General features: G+C 48.1%; 1 protein-coding gene across 4 annotated transcripts in view; it reads right to left on the bottom strand.

The window, feature by feature from the left end:
- LOC138498502 (zinc finger protein 268-like) overlaps positions 1-15,589 on the bottom strand; it is an 85,981-nt gene that overhangs the window by 26,249 nt on the left and 44,143 nt on the right. For 3 of the 4 annotated variants that reach the window (XM_069622263.1, XM_069622264.1, XM_069622265.1), the window contains exon 3: positions 4,534-4,594. The exons of the other annotated variant lie outside the window; for it this stretch is intronic. The gene's annotated coding sequence lies outside the window, so the exon portion shown is untranslated. The remainder of the gene's footprint in view (positions 1-4,533; positions 4,595-15,589) is intronic. 4 annotated transcript variants of the gene reach the window in all.

Here is a 15,589-nt window from a genome sequence, read left to right as displayed (position 1 = left end):
TCCATTCATTATTGGTCAAGCTACATGTACCTTTAGCCAATCAGACTCACTTTCACTTCAGCTGTGCGCCACGTCACACGCACATCCCTGTCCCCATTGGCCCATCTGGCGCCCCACTATTGGTGGCGTCGGCCTGGGGGCTGGGCATACCATACAGCATCGGGACTTATCTCCAGGGCAACTCTCAGTACACACTGCCACATACTCAGTGAGAGTCAGACGCTCGCGGGTCCTACAAGTAAGTTTAGTCACAGAGGTCCTTTCACACCCTTATTACCCCACGGGTACGGACACGGATTTATGCACGATCCATCTGCCGCACGCACCCCATTGAGCATGTCCTCCAAATGCCATGCACGTTCAATCTCGTAGGTATCACCTAGTGAGTTTCAGACGCTTGAAAAGTCATTTATAACGTCCACGTCCCCACTACATCACGGGCACAGAAATGAACGCATGCATTGCCCATATATTTGGCCAGGATGTGGCAGCGCCTGTGAGTGGCAAGCAGAATCCCGAGGTCTGGGAGAAAAGGGACGAAAAATAACATGTATTTCCGTCAATTTAAAATAAATGAAACATGTCAAAACAAGGGTGATGCTGAGTGTTGGAGCATGCGTGATGACAGTGAAATACAAGGTGCCGGGAGGCATGCCGCATGGAATAAACTTTCCTCCCACCATCAACACCGGCTCCCACCAAACCCTCCGCTAGAGACTGGCAACCACCACCCGCAGCCAATTTCCCTTTACCACCATCACCCTTGCCACTTTTCTTCCCACTTGGGCTCCCCCCTCAAGTCCTAAGGGACCCCTTGTGAGATACACCACCACCAACCCCTGCAGACCCCAGGGTACCCTTACTACCCAATGTGTCACCCTCCCAGGCACAGCAGCCCCTGCAGCCCCCAGGGTACCCTTGCCTCACAATGCATCACCCCTGCAGACCCCAGGGTACCCTTGCCTCCCAATGCATCACCCTTCCAGGAGCAGCAACCCCTGCAGAGACCAGGGTACCCTTACTACACAATGCATCACCCCCCAGGCACAGCAGCTCCTGCAGACACCATAGTGCCCTTACTACCCAATGCATCACCCCTCCCAGGCGCAGGAAACCCTGCAGACCCCTGGGTACCCTTGCCTCCCAATGCATCACCCTCCCAGGAGCAGCAACCCCTGCAGAGCCCAGGGTACCCTTGCCTCCCAATGCATCACCCTCCCAGGCACAGCAGCTCCTGCAGAGCCCAGGGTACCCTTACTACCCAATGCATCTGCAAAGCCCAGGATGCCCTCGTCCTCCCAATGCATCATCCTCCCACGAGCAGCAACCCCTGCAGAGCCCAGGGTACTGTTGCCTCCCAATGCATCACCCCTGCAGACCCCAGGGTACCCTTGCCTCCCAATGCATCACACCTCCCAGGCACAGCAACCTCTGCAGACCGCAGGGTACCATTACTACCCAATGCATCACCCTCCCAGGCGCAGCAGCCCCTGCAGACCCCAGGGTACCCTTGCCTCCCAATGCATCATCCCTCCCAGGCACAGCAACCCCTGCAGACCCCAGGATACCCTGGCCTCCCAATGCATCATCCCTCCCAGGTGCAGCAACCCCTGCAGAGCCCAGGGTACCCTTACTACACAATGCATCACCCCCCAGGCACAGCAGCTCCTGCAGACCCCATAGTACCCTTACTACGCAATGCATCACCCCTCCCAGGCGCAGGAAACCCTGCAGACCCCTGGGTACCCTTGCCTCCCAATGCATCACCCTCCCAGGAGCAGCAACCCCTGCAGAGCCCAGGGTACCCTTACTACCCAATGCATCTGCAGAGCCCAGGATACCCTCGTCCTCCCAATGCATCACCCTCCCAGGCACAGCAGCTCCTGCAGACCCCAGGGTACTGTTGCCTCCCAATGCATCACCCCTGCAGACCCCAGGGTACCCTTGCCTCCCAATGCATCACCCCTCCCAGGCACAGCAACCTCTGCAGACCCCAGGGTACCATTACTACCCAATGCATCACCCTCCCAGGCGCAGCGGGCCCTGCAGACCCCAGGGTACCCTTGCCTCCCAATGCATCATCCCTCCCAGGCACAGCAACCCCTGCAGACCCCAGGATACCCTGGCCTCCCAATGCATCACCGTCCCAGGAGCAGCAACCCCTGCAGGAGCCCAGGGTACCCTGGCCTCCAAATGCATCATCCCTCCCAGGCGCAGCAACCCCTGCAGACCCAGGGTACCATTACTACCCAATGCATCACCCTCCCACGCGCAACAGTCCCTGCAGACCCCAGGGTACCCTGGGCTCGCAATGCATCATCCCTCCCAGGAGCAGCAACCCCTGCAGAGCCCAGGTTACCCTGGCCTCCCAATGCATCATCCCTCCCAGGTGCAGCAACCCTTGCAGACACTAGGGTACCCTGGCCTCCCAATGCATCACCCTCCCAGGAGCAGCAACCCCTGCAGAGCTCAGGGTACCCTGGCCTCCAAATGCATCATCCCTCCCAGGAGCAGCAACCCCTGCAGAGCCCAGGTTACCCTGGCCTCCCAATGCATCATCCCTCCCAGGTGCAGCAACCCTTGCAGACACTAGGGTACCCTGGCCTCCCAATGCATCACCCTCCCAGGAGCAGCAACCCCTGCAGAGCTCAGGGTACCCTGGCCTCCAAATGCATCATCCCTCCCAGGCGCAGGCCTTAGGCCATCTTGTACCCCCACCACCAGGAAGCCCTGCAGACCCCAGAGTACCCTTGCCTCCCAATGCAACCGTTTCAATCACCTCATGTTGTGACTGCTCTAGCGGGTGGGCAGGCAAGGGGAGTGTGTGTGTGTGTCTGTGATACTTCTGCACTCCATACCATTGTTTCTATTGACTCTACGGCGTGCCCTCAATTCCCCTCCAGAATGCTCACTCATTCATGCCTAGAAACAAAACTCCCACCAAAGTGCAGATCTGGTGTTCTGTTTCATTCAGCCCCTCCCGATTAAGGCTTTATCATCAATCCCTTCCCCCCCAGGTGATCAGCAAAGAGGACAACCAACACTAGGTGTAGCTACCAATGTGCTTATTTAACTCCCTTTTACAATTCCACTCCTCCACCCGATATAGAAAAGTGCTGAGATCCACCATACAGGTCCAATAGCGAATTACCAACAATAGCACGGCACAGAGGAAAGGATTAACATAACATACTATGTATTTGTAGAGTGCACCAAGCTCCCCCACACACACTGATGTATTTTGGTGCCCTAGACAGAAGGTAACAGATTTTCATTGTTACAAAACTCTGAGGCTCATTCTGTCAATCTTGGATGGATGAAGGGCTGGGTGGACCTGCAGGGATTCAAGCCAGTGACTATGAGATCACACAACCATGGATCCTACCAGAGAATGCATTAGTCCACTGAGCCACAGACCTGGATACTAAACTTGGATCTGGACACCAGTTTCAGGAAGAGGCGGGAATGGAGACAAGACAGGAGAGAAGGAGACATGAAGGGTACAGGAACGCAGGATGGGAGACCGGCCATCTTGTCAGTCCAGAAAAAGTAGACACCCCTCAATCAGGAGGCAATGTATTTTGTTGGACGAAGACCAACCGCATCATGCGTTTAGTATTAGAAAAATATAACCATATGCTTGACTAAAGTGCGGCCATCTTGAGGTGACTGAAATCGCCATGTTGTTTTCTCTAACGTTCACTTTTTACTTTCTGTTAAAGCCACTTTGCTGAAATCTTATTCTGCTCCACTAGTGCAAAACACAAGGCTGCGAGAGACATGTTGGAACATAACGCAGTAACCCAGACAGAAATGCCTGGTCTCCTCCCTCACAAATCCTTGGAAGTAAGCAGTGAGGCATTCTAATCAGCACACAGGTGCCAGCCAGTCTCGTTAACACAGTAGAAATGTTAGAAGCGAACATTAAATGGTTTGAATTATGCGCTTCTTACGTCCCCCTTTCCTGAGCCCTGTAGCGCCCTGGAGAGAAAATTGACCCCCAGTACACGAATAGAAACTAGGAGATAGCAAGGCCTGGAATGCGTTTCTCCAATGCGCGCAGCTTGCTTGCGAAAACAGAAGCACTGTGTTCTTTAAAACAAAGACTTATGTCTGAAGGCTCGAAATATTGCAAACTGTTGCTAAATTGAATGTTTGAAGGTGTCATACTCGTCACCATTATTCAATCATCGTGCCGAATTCAAAGGAAATGTATTAGGGGCGGTATTGGATGCGTCAGTACTGATTGTAAGATGCTTGCTTTGTATATATTTAACTGTTGTACGATTCTCGCTCTCTTGCGTCCCCCGGAGTTTGGAAACACACGTCGCGGGACATGGGACCCAGTTGGCCAACTGAGAGCATTTGCTTTGCAATAAACCCTAGCTTTTGGGAATACAACCTCGTGTCTGGCTTATCAGTTTGTGTGTGGCGATTGTGCCTTGTTTCCATGCACGAGGGTCCCTCAGGGGCCCCTTCAATCTCAGAAGTATAGGACAACCTTTGCAGACAAAAATGACAGCAGTTATTTACCTTTTGGTGCCTGTGCTCCTTAGGTTTTGCAGAGTAGGATGACGCAATATTGTGTTTAGATCTAGAAATGGAAGACATTATTAAGTTATTAAATACTACAAACGCAAGACATCCTATAACGATATATAATCGAAACATCCAAAGAGGAGCTTCTGTACTCTCCCCGCCCAGGAATGCACCGTCCATCACATACACAGAAGACGGGATTAACTGGAGGTTTATGAAGAACAAGCAGAGACAACGTAAATAACACTTGGCCAAAACAGATGATCACTTTCTCACTAAAAGAGGAGTGAATAGTCGCTGGTCTCTCACCCACAGCAAATGATCCCCAATGATTCTTTAAGACATTTCACATTTAAAAACGTAGCATTTGAGGTCCCAGGGAGATAAGGAGCCCATCCACCCAGGACAGTTACTAGTCCAGATGGTGCCCAGGGCGAAACACTAGCATGCGCCCCCTGCGCTCTGCATGCACGCCACTCCCGAACTACACCACACAGATAAGTAATTCCTACCCAATATCAATAAATAACTGCTATTCAAATGAAACAGGTTTTATTACATTGTGAGTCAAGAACTTTGCAAAAACGCAAAATGCTATCGTGGGAGTTTTTTCAGTCCAAGTGCGCCACTTTGATGAGTTGCTTCACTGTGCAACTAGTAGTTTTTAGCATTGTTGCTGAATAAATATCATTGCACACAATTTGCATTACATTTGATCAACAACCCCCCCCACACCCTCAAGTGGGTACTATTCAAACAGCCTGCCGCAAAAGGGATTAATTGCATTTTGCAACTATGGTCCATTTTTATATTGATATTTTATTTGTATCGCGCTCGTACACAGGTGTTCCAGAGCACGACAAGGGAGAACAAAAACACCACTCATCATCCTATGTACATCATTAAATGTATCTTCGCTGCCTTCACCACCGCTTGTAACCCGTCCGATCGACTGACACTCAGCCATCATATTAATAGTTGCGATAATAAAGCACAACAAATCCACCATTCTGATAGTGACACCCCCTCCAATCACCCTCTCAACCACCAAAGACTGAACCTCCCCCACCTCCAGTCGCTTCACCACTACCCACCACAACCACATGCTCCGCCCGCACCTTCTGAACTGCTGCAGCTGATGTTGTGACTCACCTTAGTGCTCACAACCTTACAGGCCTCCACCTGTGCAACACACACCCTAAAATAAGTAACGCGATCCCTACCACAATTACAACGATTTGGTGTACATGCAGAGACACAATCCTTAATATCATGGGGACCACCACACTTACCACACCTTCTCTCCGTCCTACAAGATCGCACCACGTAACCATACTCCTGACACTTATAGCACCTAAGGGGGGGGGTGCGGGTACATAAGGCTTCACCCGAAACCGCTGAAACCCCAAAAACATAAATCACACACACCCTCTCGCACCCCGGAGCTCAACCTATCAATGCTTACCTCCAGATCTCTGATGTCCATTCAACCCTCGTCCTCCCAATGCAACACCCTGCCAGGTGCAGCAACCCCTGAAGAGCCCAGAATACCCTTGCCTCCCAATGCAACACTCTCCCAGGCACAGCAGCTCCTGCAGACCCCAGGGTACTGTTGCCTCCCAATGCATCACCCCTCCCAGGAGCAGCAACCCCTGCAGACCCCATGGTACCTTTGCCTCCAAATCCATCATCCCTCCCAGGCGCAGGCCTTAGGCCATCTTGCACCCCCACCACCAGGAAGCCCTGCAGACCCCGGGGGGGGGGGGGTGTGGGGGGGGGGTGGGGGTGTGTGTGTGTGTGTGTCTGTCTGTGTGTGTGTGTCTGTGTCTGTGTGTGTCTGTGTCTGTGTCTGTGTGTGTGTCTGTGTGTGTCTGTGTCTGTGTCTGTGTCTGTGTGTGTGTGTGTGTGTGTGTGTTCTGCACTCCATACCATCGTTTCCATTGACTCTACGGCATGCCCTCAATTCCCCTCCAGAACGCTCATTCATTCATCATGCCTAGGAAAAAAAAATCCCACCAAAGTGCATATCTGGTGTTCTGTTTCATTCAGCCCCTCCCTATTAAAGCTTTATCATCAATCCCTTTCCCCCCCTCCTCCCCCCTCCCCTCTTCCCCCCCCCTCTCCCCTTCCCCTTCCCCTTCCCCCCTCTTCCCCCCCCCCCCCCCAGGTGATCAGCAAAGAGGACAACCAACACTGGGTGTAGCTACCAATGTGCTTATTTAACTCACTTTTACAATTCCACTCCTCCACCCGATATAGAAAAGTGCTGAGATCCACCATACAGGTCCAATAGCGAATTACCAACAATAGCACGGCACAGAGGAAAGGATTAACATAACATACTATGTATGTGTAGAGTGCACCAAGCTCCCCCACACACACTGATGTATTTTGGTGCCCTAGACAGAAGGTAACAGATTTTCATTGTTACAAAACTCTGAGGCTCATTCTGTCAATCTTGGATGGATGAAGGGCTGGGTGGACCTGCAGGGATTCAAGCCAGTGACTATGAGATCACACAACCATGGATCCTACCAGAGAATGCACTAGTCCACTGAGCCACAGACCTGGATACTAAACTTAGATCTGGACACCAGTTTCAGGAAGAGGCAGGAATGGAGACAAGACCGGAGAGAAGGAGACATGAAGGGTACAGGAACGCAGGATGGGAGACCGGCCATCTTGTCAGTCCAGAAAAAGTAGACACCCCTCAATCAGGAGGCAATGTACTTTGTTGGCCGAAGACCAACCGCATCATGCGTTTAGTATTAGAAAAATATAGCCATATGCTTGACTAAAGTGCGGCCATCTTGAGGTGACTGAAATCGCCATTTTGTTTTCTCTAACGTTCACTTTTTGCTTTCTGTTAAAGCCGCTTTGCTGAAATCTTATTCTGCTCCACTAGTGCATAACGCAAGGCCGTGAGAGACATGTTGAAACATAACGCAGCAACCCAGACAGAAATGCCTGGTCTCCTCCCTCACAAATCCCTGGAAGTAAGCAGTGAGGCATTCTAATCACCACACAGGTGCCAGCCAGTCTCGTTAACACAGTAGAAATGTTAGAAGCGAACATTAAATGGTTTGAATTATGCGCTTCTTACGTCCCCCCCTTTCCTGAGCCCTGTAGCGCCCTGGAGAGCAAGTTGACCCCCAGTACACAAATAGAAACTAGGAGATAGCAAGGCCTGGAATGCGTTTCTCCCATGCACGCAGCTTGCTTGCGAAAACAGAAACACTGTGTTCTTTAAAACAAAAACTTATGTCTGAAGGCTTGAAATATTGCAAACTGTTGCTAAAATGAATGTTTGAAGGTGTCATACTCGTCACCATTATTCAATCATCGTGCAGAATTCAAAGGAAATGTATTAGGGGCGGTATTGGATGTGTCAGTACTGATTGTAAGATGCTTGCTTTGTATATATTTAACTGTTGTACGATTCTCGCTCTCTTGCATCCCCCGGGGTTTGGAAACACACGTCACGGGACATGGGACCCAGTTGGCCAACTGAGACCATTTGCTTTGCAATAAACCCTAGCTTTTGGGAATACAACCTCGTGTCTGGCGCATCAGTTTGTGTGTGGTGATTGTGCCTGGTTTCCATACGCGAGGGTCCCTCGGGGGCCCCTTCAAAATGGCGCCCGAATAGGGACCCTCTCCCACTTGTTCCATCGTGTACGTTGTAAGATAAGGCAGGCGGCGAGAACGGGACAATCGAGCCGGGATCAAGAGGTGTTTGTGGGCGCCCCTGTGAAAATGACAAGACTCCTTTGCAGATCTGCACACAACTGATCCCTGATCGACGTGCCCGGCCAGAGAACAAGGAGGCGAGGGTCCCAAAATGAGGCAGAGTGAGCCAAGATATGCAGACACAACGTCATTGGTTGCGTCAGTATACGGACGAATTGCGTCTTAAAAGACGACTTGACTGATCAGGTGAGTCGTGCCCCGATTCAAAGTAGTCCTGATATTGGTTGAGAGTTGATTTTGCAAAATCAAACACCCAGTGTAAGGTTGATTAGCCATGGGTAAGGTTAAAACATGCCTGGGGTATTGTCCGCCTTAGCTGGATTTTTCCGCTGCAGTAGACAATCTTTGGAAACTGGCCAGGTTGCGCCACCCGTGGGAACGCCGGCGTATGAGATGTATGTGAAATATGGTGTAGGAGCGATAATGTTTTGTGAGATTTGGCACAGGCAAACCAGAAAGCAGGAAGATCTTCAGTGGGCGAATCATGGGAGTTTTTAGATTACGAGAATAGATAACTTGGAGAAGGTGTTGATGAAAAGGAAAACACTCCCTGCAGCATTTGATATCCTTAGAGACTGGAGCAGGGAAGCTATGCTTCGTTGGAAAAGTAGAGAGAAACATGCGCGCAGGCATAAGTCGAAAGCAGAGAGAGCGAAAGAAAAGGAGGAGGAGAGGAATGATAGTTTGAGAAAGTCAAAAAGACGCGATCAGTTGAGTATATAAAAATATACCCACAACGAGAGTTGCATTCATCAGATGAATTAATAAACAAAATATTGACTGATACGAAGCGAGGCCCAAGGGAACAGACTAAAAAGACTGCGTCAGTGGCTATTGCTCAGCCCCCTCCAGCTATTCAGCGCCTCCCATTAGTCAGCCCGCGCCGCAACAGTCACTTCCTGGTCCCGTTGTCCCATCTGCACCTCCCTCCCTAGAGATTGTTACTGTCCCATCCGCTCCACCGGTGATTGAACTTGTTGAAACGAGGGAAGGGGCTGGACAAAGTGGATGTGAGAGAGTGACCCACAGTGCGATTAGCAAGGAGAGAAAGCGAGAGTTGCAAGAACAGGCTGAGATGTATATAAACGGGAATGATGAAGCGTCAGAGCTAGCTTCGATATATGATTTCAGGAGGAGCAATGAAAGACAGGTATTGGAAAACCGGGGCCAAATATGGCGGCGTTACCAGCACGGATAATACAAAAATTGAAAGAAATTGTTCCCGAAAGAAGAATTCAATGGGACAAATTAACTGTGTGTGTTCAGGGAAAGGATGAGTTAGCTACAGATTATTTTAATAGATTTGAGGAAGTATTCAAAGACTTTAGTGGACAGGATGTAAGCACAGAAGCAGGTAAAAGGCCATTTGTCGATAAATTTGTGAGAGGGTTAATGCTTCCAATTCAAAACGTAATAATGATATCGGAAAGTGCACGGCAAGCAAAAACGTTGAGTGAAGCATTACATATGGCCCAATATTATGAGAATAGAGTGAACACGGAGAAAGAGAAAGAGGTGTAGGATAGGGCAAATTTGAAAACAAGGGTGCTACTCCAGCAAGTGGCGGGACACATTAGAGGGAGAGGAAACGCGCACGGCAGGGGTAATTCTGCAGATTAGGCATATCGTATAATTTGATGTTTCCAATCCACTTTGCAGTCATCACATTTAATTAGATGGAGTCCTAATTAAATGCACAAGGGTCAATCTTTTTTTTTTTTCAGCCTTGCCCAAACAAGGTAGTACGGTAACTGACTCTCTGCAAGGAGTATAAGTTCTTACAGATTGCTTTCCAATTCTTTGTGTGTATCCAGATTATAGTGGAGTGCAGCAATAGTAGTGAACCGTCACTTTGATAGTGGATGTGTTGGCAAAAAGAGGGTTACAGTTTGTGCAAAGAGATTTTCTTACAAATGCTAACCATGGTATATTCAAATAATTTGTTTTTGCTGCCCAACAACGAGATGATTTCTATGATCAGCCCTGCTTTCTCATTAGCCCATATTGTTATCCAAGTAATGACTAGTTGTATTTTTAGCTCGTCCTCAATTGGAGAGGCAAGTTTGTTCTGGACCTCCTAATTTGATGCAGATATTTGCAAACCTAAGACACATTTTAAAGAGTTTTCCACCACTGATGGAGAAGATGATTCCAAGCCCCATAAAGGGCTATGGCTTTTGGTTTTGCATTGTATGTTTTTTGTAAAATGGGAATCGGTTAACTATTGGAAAATCATTTTATGACCCCAATTGCCTGAATCATCTTAGATGCCAGTTTACTGCTTTCTGGACACATGGTATTTCGTTCCTGACTCTCTGGCGCTGCTAGCGAGTCCTTTCTTCATGTGAATCTTCCCCTCTTCATCATGCATTTAGAAGTATGCCCAATAGCCTCTCGGTGTGGAGGAGATGAGTGCGTGGAGGGGATAAATGCATAGCGAGTGTGAGGACATAACACGGACAAGTGCGTAGAGCGGGTGAGTGAGCAAAACAGATGAATGCATGGTGCGTGACATACATTGTATGGTTTGGAATGCAGGGAACGTTTGAAAGAGCATATAACCCATCATATCTCACCACCACGCTTACTCTCTTCTTTACACCACCACTCAACTAGAACACAGAGATACTATGACACCATTCGGTATAACTGTTCTCATACCAACATCCGCCGCTCACTCAACATCATTCTAAGTAAACACTGCTGGTTACACCCCCCCAGCCAGGCGTTCTCCTCAGGCCTAACACAGCCACATTCGGATCACATACTACCGATCTCTCAACGACCACACCCACCACTAAAAAGCAGCTATTACATGAATACCGCACCAGCTGCACACATACCCGGTGCTCACATGCACCTTGACTCTCTCTACTCGTTCTACTGACCTGAACTTCGGTTCCCAAGGGCGTTCAACCTACCAGCGCCTTCAGACCATACCAATGGTATATAAGGCGCTATATAAATGCAAAATAATATAACATAACATGCATGGAGGGCCTCTGGGATTAAATCAGTGTGCGTACTGCAGAGAGGAAGGTCAATGGCGAGCGCAATGTTCACATCTGCAAAATAGAAATGGGTATGGCCAGAGAAGATAGCATAGGGGGCATCCAGGATCACATGGGCAAAATAGAAATAACATGCAGCAGCACCAAAATAGCCAAGGGAATGGTACCCAAAATCAGAACCAAGCTCATAATCAAACTGCTTCTACTCAGAATCAGAGCTATCAAAACACGCAAAATGGGAATAGAGGAAGGGGTGGGAACATTTGACACTCAAACGCGTACTATAATAACAGTAGCGATTACACATCGGATGATGTGTTATTTCCTCAATAGGACAGCCCAAGACAGGGATCGGAACCAGTGCCTATTCCCATAAATCAGAAAGGACCCTACGTAGAAATGAAAATCGGGAATGGAGAGCATAGCTTTCTCGTAGATACGGGGGCACAATAGTGCTCGATAGATCATCAGTTGGTTCCAGAAATACCACTGTCAGGGCAAAGAAATATTTCAGTAGGGTTTGCAGGTACCACAGTGATAAATGCAGTGTCTCAACCAGTAGCAGTGACGTTAGGCCCATTTACTGAATATTGTCCATTTCTCTTGACAGAGAATTGTGGGGAGAATCTCTTGGGGTTACATTTATTGAAAAAATTGAGTGCAGTTATTCATTGCACACCCGATGGAGTATTTTTGACCATTTCACCACAGAATGTACCGGTATCTGAATTTTTGTCTAAACCTTTGCCAGGAGAATTGAGTGAAGTGCCAACTTGTATATGGGCGATGAATGACAATGAATCTCAGCAGAAGGAGAGAAAGGATTGAAAAGTATTGTTTTTGATTTGGTAAAATTGGGAGTGATTGAAGAGATTGCAGGCAGCACATGTAACAGCACCATTCTCCCGGTGTACAAGAAAGGAGGTAATGAGATACCGTATTGTTTCATAATTGATCTGCACGCATTAAACAAGGTGGTAGATCCTCAATTCCCATTGGTTCCAGACGTCACCACAATTTTGACAATGATTCCTGCCTCGGCAGAGTACTTCAGCGTTATTGATTTGAAGAATGCCTTCTTCAGCATTCCAGTACATAAGGAAAGCAGATATTTGTTTGCTTTCACATTAGGAGGGCGATCATTTATATTCACACGCATTCCGCAAGGCTACACAGAGAGTCAGAGTATTTACAGCAGAGCATTGAAAGAACAGCTAGATATGCTAGAATTACCGGCAGGTTGTGTATTGTTACAATTTATAGATGACTTATTGATCGCTGCTGACAGAGGAGATTTGTAAAAAGAGCACTGTTTTACTATTAACACACTTAGCAGCACATGGCCATAAAGCGAGTTTAAAGAAATTCCAATATTGTCGAAAGGAGGTGACTTATTTGGGTTACCTACTTTCGAGAGAAGGGAGAAGACGGACGCCAGAGAGGATAGAGAGCATTTCTGGTATGCCTATTCCAAAAACACAGAACAGAGTCAGAGCCATAATAGGCATAGCTTCTATTGCCGGCAGTGGATTGTGAACTTTGCTTTGATTGTGAAGCCAATGGTGGAATTGACAAAAAAAGGATGCTGTGATACCTTTGCTGTGGAATGAAGAATGTTGGAGAGCATTTGATTTGCTCAAAACTGCATTGTGTTCTGCTCCGGTTTTGGGTACACCAAATTATGAGAAAATTTTCAGATTGTTTGTATATGAGAGTGAAGGTTGTGCGTTGTCTGTTCTGACACAGGAACAAGGTGGAAGAAATAGGCCATGCAGCTATTTTTCTTCCGCGCTGGACCCTGTAGCGTGCGCACTGCCACGTTGTTTGCGAGCTGTTTCAGCGGCTGCTGCATCAGTGAAACAAACCGAAGGAATGGTATTGGGGCACACCTTAATTTTGATGGTGCCACATGCTATAGACTATAGCTATATTGAATAGAACACAGACGCAACACCTCACCTCTGCTAGATTGACGAGATACGAAATTGTCCTTTTTGCGCCAAACATCAAAATTATGAGGTGTAGCGCTTTGAATCCTGTAGAATTAATGCCACTGCCCACGGAAAAACTTGGTGAGAATGAATCACCTCCCCATGATTGCTTAATGGTAACTGAGGAAGAAACGAAGGGAAGAATTGATTTAAGAGATACCCCACAAAAAGAGCCAGATGGAGAACAGTTTTGTGACGGCTCCTGTTTTAAATTACCTGATGGCACATCAACTGTTGCCTATGCTATCACCACGTTAAAGAGTATTGTAGAAAGCAAAAGAATCCCCTACAATTCAGCACAAGCAGCTGAGATTATAGCTTTAACCAGAGCCAGTCTGAAAATCTGAGTGTAAACATATATACTGACAGCCAATACACCTTTGGCGTGGTTCATAACTTCTGGCCGACTCTGGGCGGAGAAGGGTTTCTTGACATCACATGGGGCCAGGATTCATCATGGCCCTTTGATTGTACGATTACTGTCTGCACTTACGTGTCCAAAGTGCCTAGCGATAGTCAAATGCGAGGCGTATTAAAAAGTAACCAGTAAAGTTGGAGAGGGAAACTAGAAGGTTGCTGGGTACACAAGAAAAGCAAAAACTGGACGCTGCCCAACTCCTATGTAACTGCAATGGTCACGATGGCCCACAGCCCTACACACATTTGTGCCAAAAAGATAGTTCAGCAGCTAGCTACATTATGGGGTAACACACACAAAGAAAAATGCAGAAAGGCTGGTCCAGAATTGCATCACGTGCCTACAACACAATGTGGGGAAGGGAACGGTGACTCCAACAGGCAGTTTCGGCCCTCCCTCTATGCCATTTGAGGTAATCCATTTTGATTTCATAGAGATGGAGAGATGCCAAAACTTGAAGTATGTCCTAGTGGTTATATGTGCATTCAGTAAATAGGTGGAAGCATATCCATTGAAAGACTGCACCGCCATGAGCACGGCAAAAGTAATGTTAAAAGAGTACTTCTCCCGTTTTGGTCTGCCCCGTGTCATATGGTCAGACAATGGTCCGCATTTCGTGGGCGCAGTGATATTACAGATTTGCACAGGTCTCCAGATTACTAAGAGATTTCATTGTTCCAGACACCCCACGAGTGCCAGTCTTATTGAACGTCACAACGGCATTTTAAAAGCCAAAATAAGTCAAATGTGTGCAGGGAACAAGTTAAGCTGGGTAGACGCATTGCCACTAGCACTACTGTGTATGCGTACGTCTGTGCAGGCAAGAACTGGGCTCTCCCCTTATGAAATTGTGATGGGGAGACCGGCAAATGTTTGGTGTGCACCGCAGCCAAAACGGCTAGGGGAACCGCATTTACTGTAATCTGTTAATTCAAAAATTGCGTTTGATTCATCAGCAGGTGCAGGAGGCATTACCAATCTGGTAAACTGGTCCGGGGAATGCACTGGAACCCGGAGATTGGGTACTAATCAAGAACTTTGAAGGGAAGACATTGCTTGCACCAAGGAGGCGTGGACCCTACTTGATCCTCTTGACCACGCAGACCGCAATCCGAGTGGACGGGAGGAAATCGTGGATTCATGCAACGCACGCTAAAAAGGTCCTGTCACCGTCTGAAAAACTGCCTGATCGAGACGACCAGAAAGAGACAGCGGTCCCAGAAACGACAGAAACCGTTGCCAGTTCTTTGCCACAAAATCTGCCTGATCTTGAAACGAAGCCTGAAAGGATTGCTATAAAAAAGGAAGGGCAAAGAGTGCCCCAACGTTGTCCAGCAGCATCTGCAACATTGCAGGCCGACACAAAACTTGTACCACTGGCGCCCACCATCTTTTGTTGCGCCGCAGCTTGAAACAAAATCTGCATCATCACTTTGGCGCCCGTCATTTTCCATTGCGCCACAGGCTGACTCAGAGCTTGAGCCTGGAAGTGCGTCCACACTATTCATTGATCATACGATACCAGGAGCAAGGCGGTATAATCTGCGGAACCGAAAGAAGGAGTGATCAAATCTCCATTTCTTTTGATCTTTTTTCTGCCTCTGTTTCCTATCACGGATGAAGTAGGAACCGGAGGTCTAGAGGAGAGCGGCGTGAGGGTTGTGCAAATCGGACAGCCCAAAAGCGAGGCTCCTCAGTGCTAAAAAATCCATGTGCAGATCACCCCTCCCGGACAAGAGGGGCTCACATGGTACGAAGGCAATTGATAACTGCTCTGGAGTTCTTTGAGCAAGGTGCACACGCACAAAGATCTTGCCCAACGCATAGCAATCCAGGCTGCTGAGAATTAGCAGAATAGACTGTGGGCGATTACCAAACTT

The sequence above is a fragment of the Ambystoma mexicanum genome, chromosome 5q (genome assembly GCF_040938575.1).
Source record: "Ambystoma mexicanum isolate Mex_15411 chromosome 5q, UKY_AmexF1_1, whole genome shotgun sequence".
Classification (NCBI taxonomy): domain Eukaryota; kingdom Metazoa; phylum Chordata; class Amphibia; order Caudata; family Ambystomatidae; genus Ambystoma; species Ambystoma mexicanum.
This window is presented reverse-complemented; position numbering and strand designations above follow the sequence as displayed.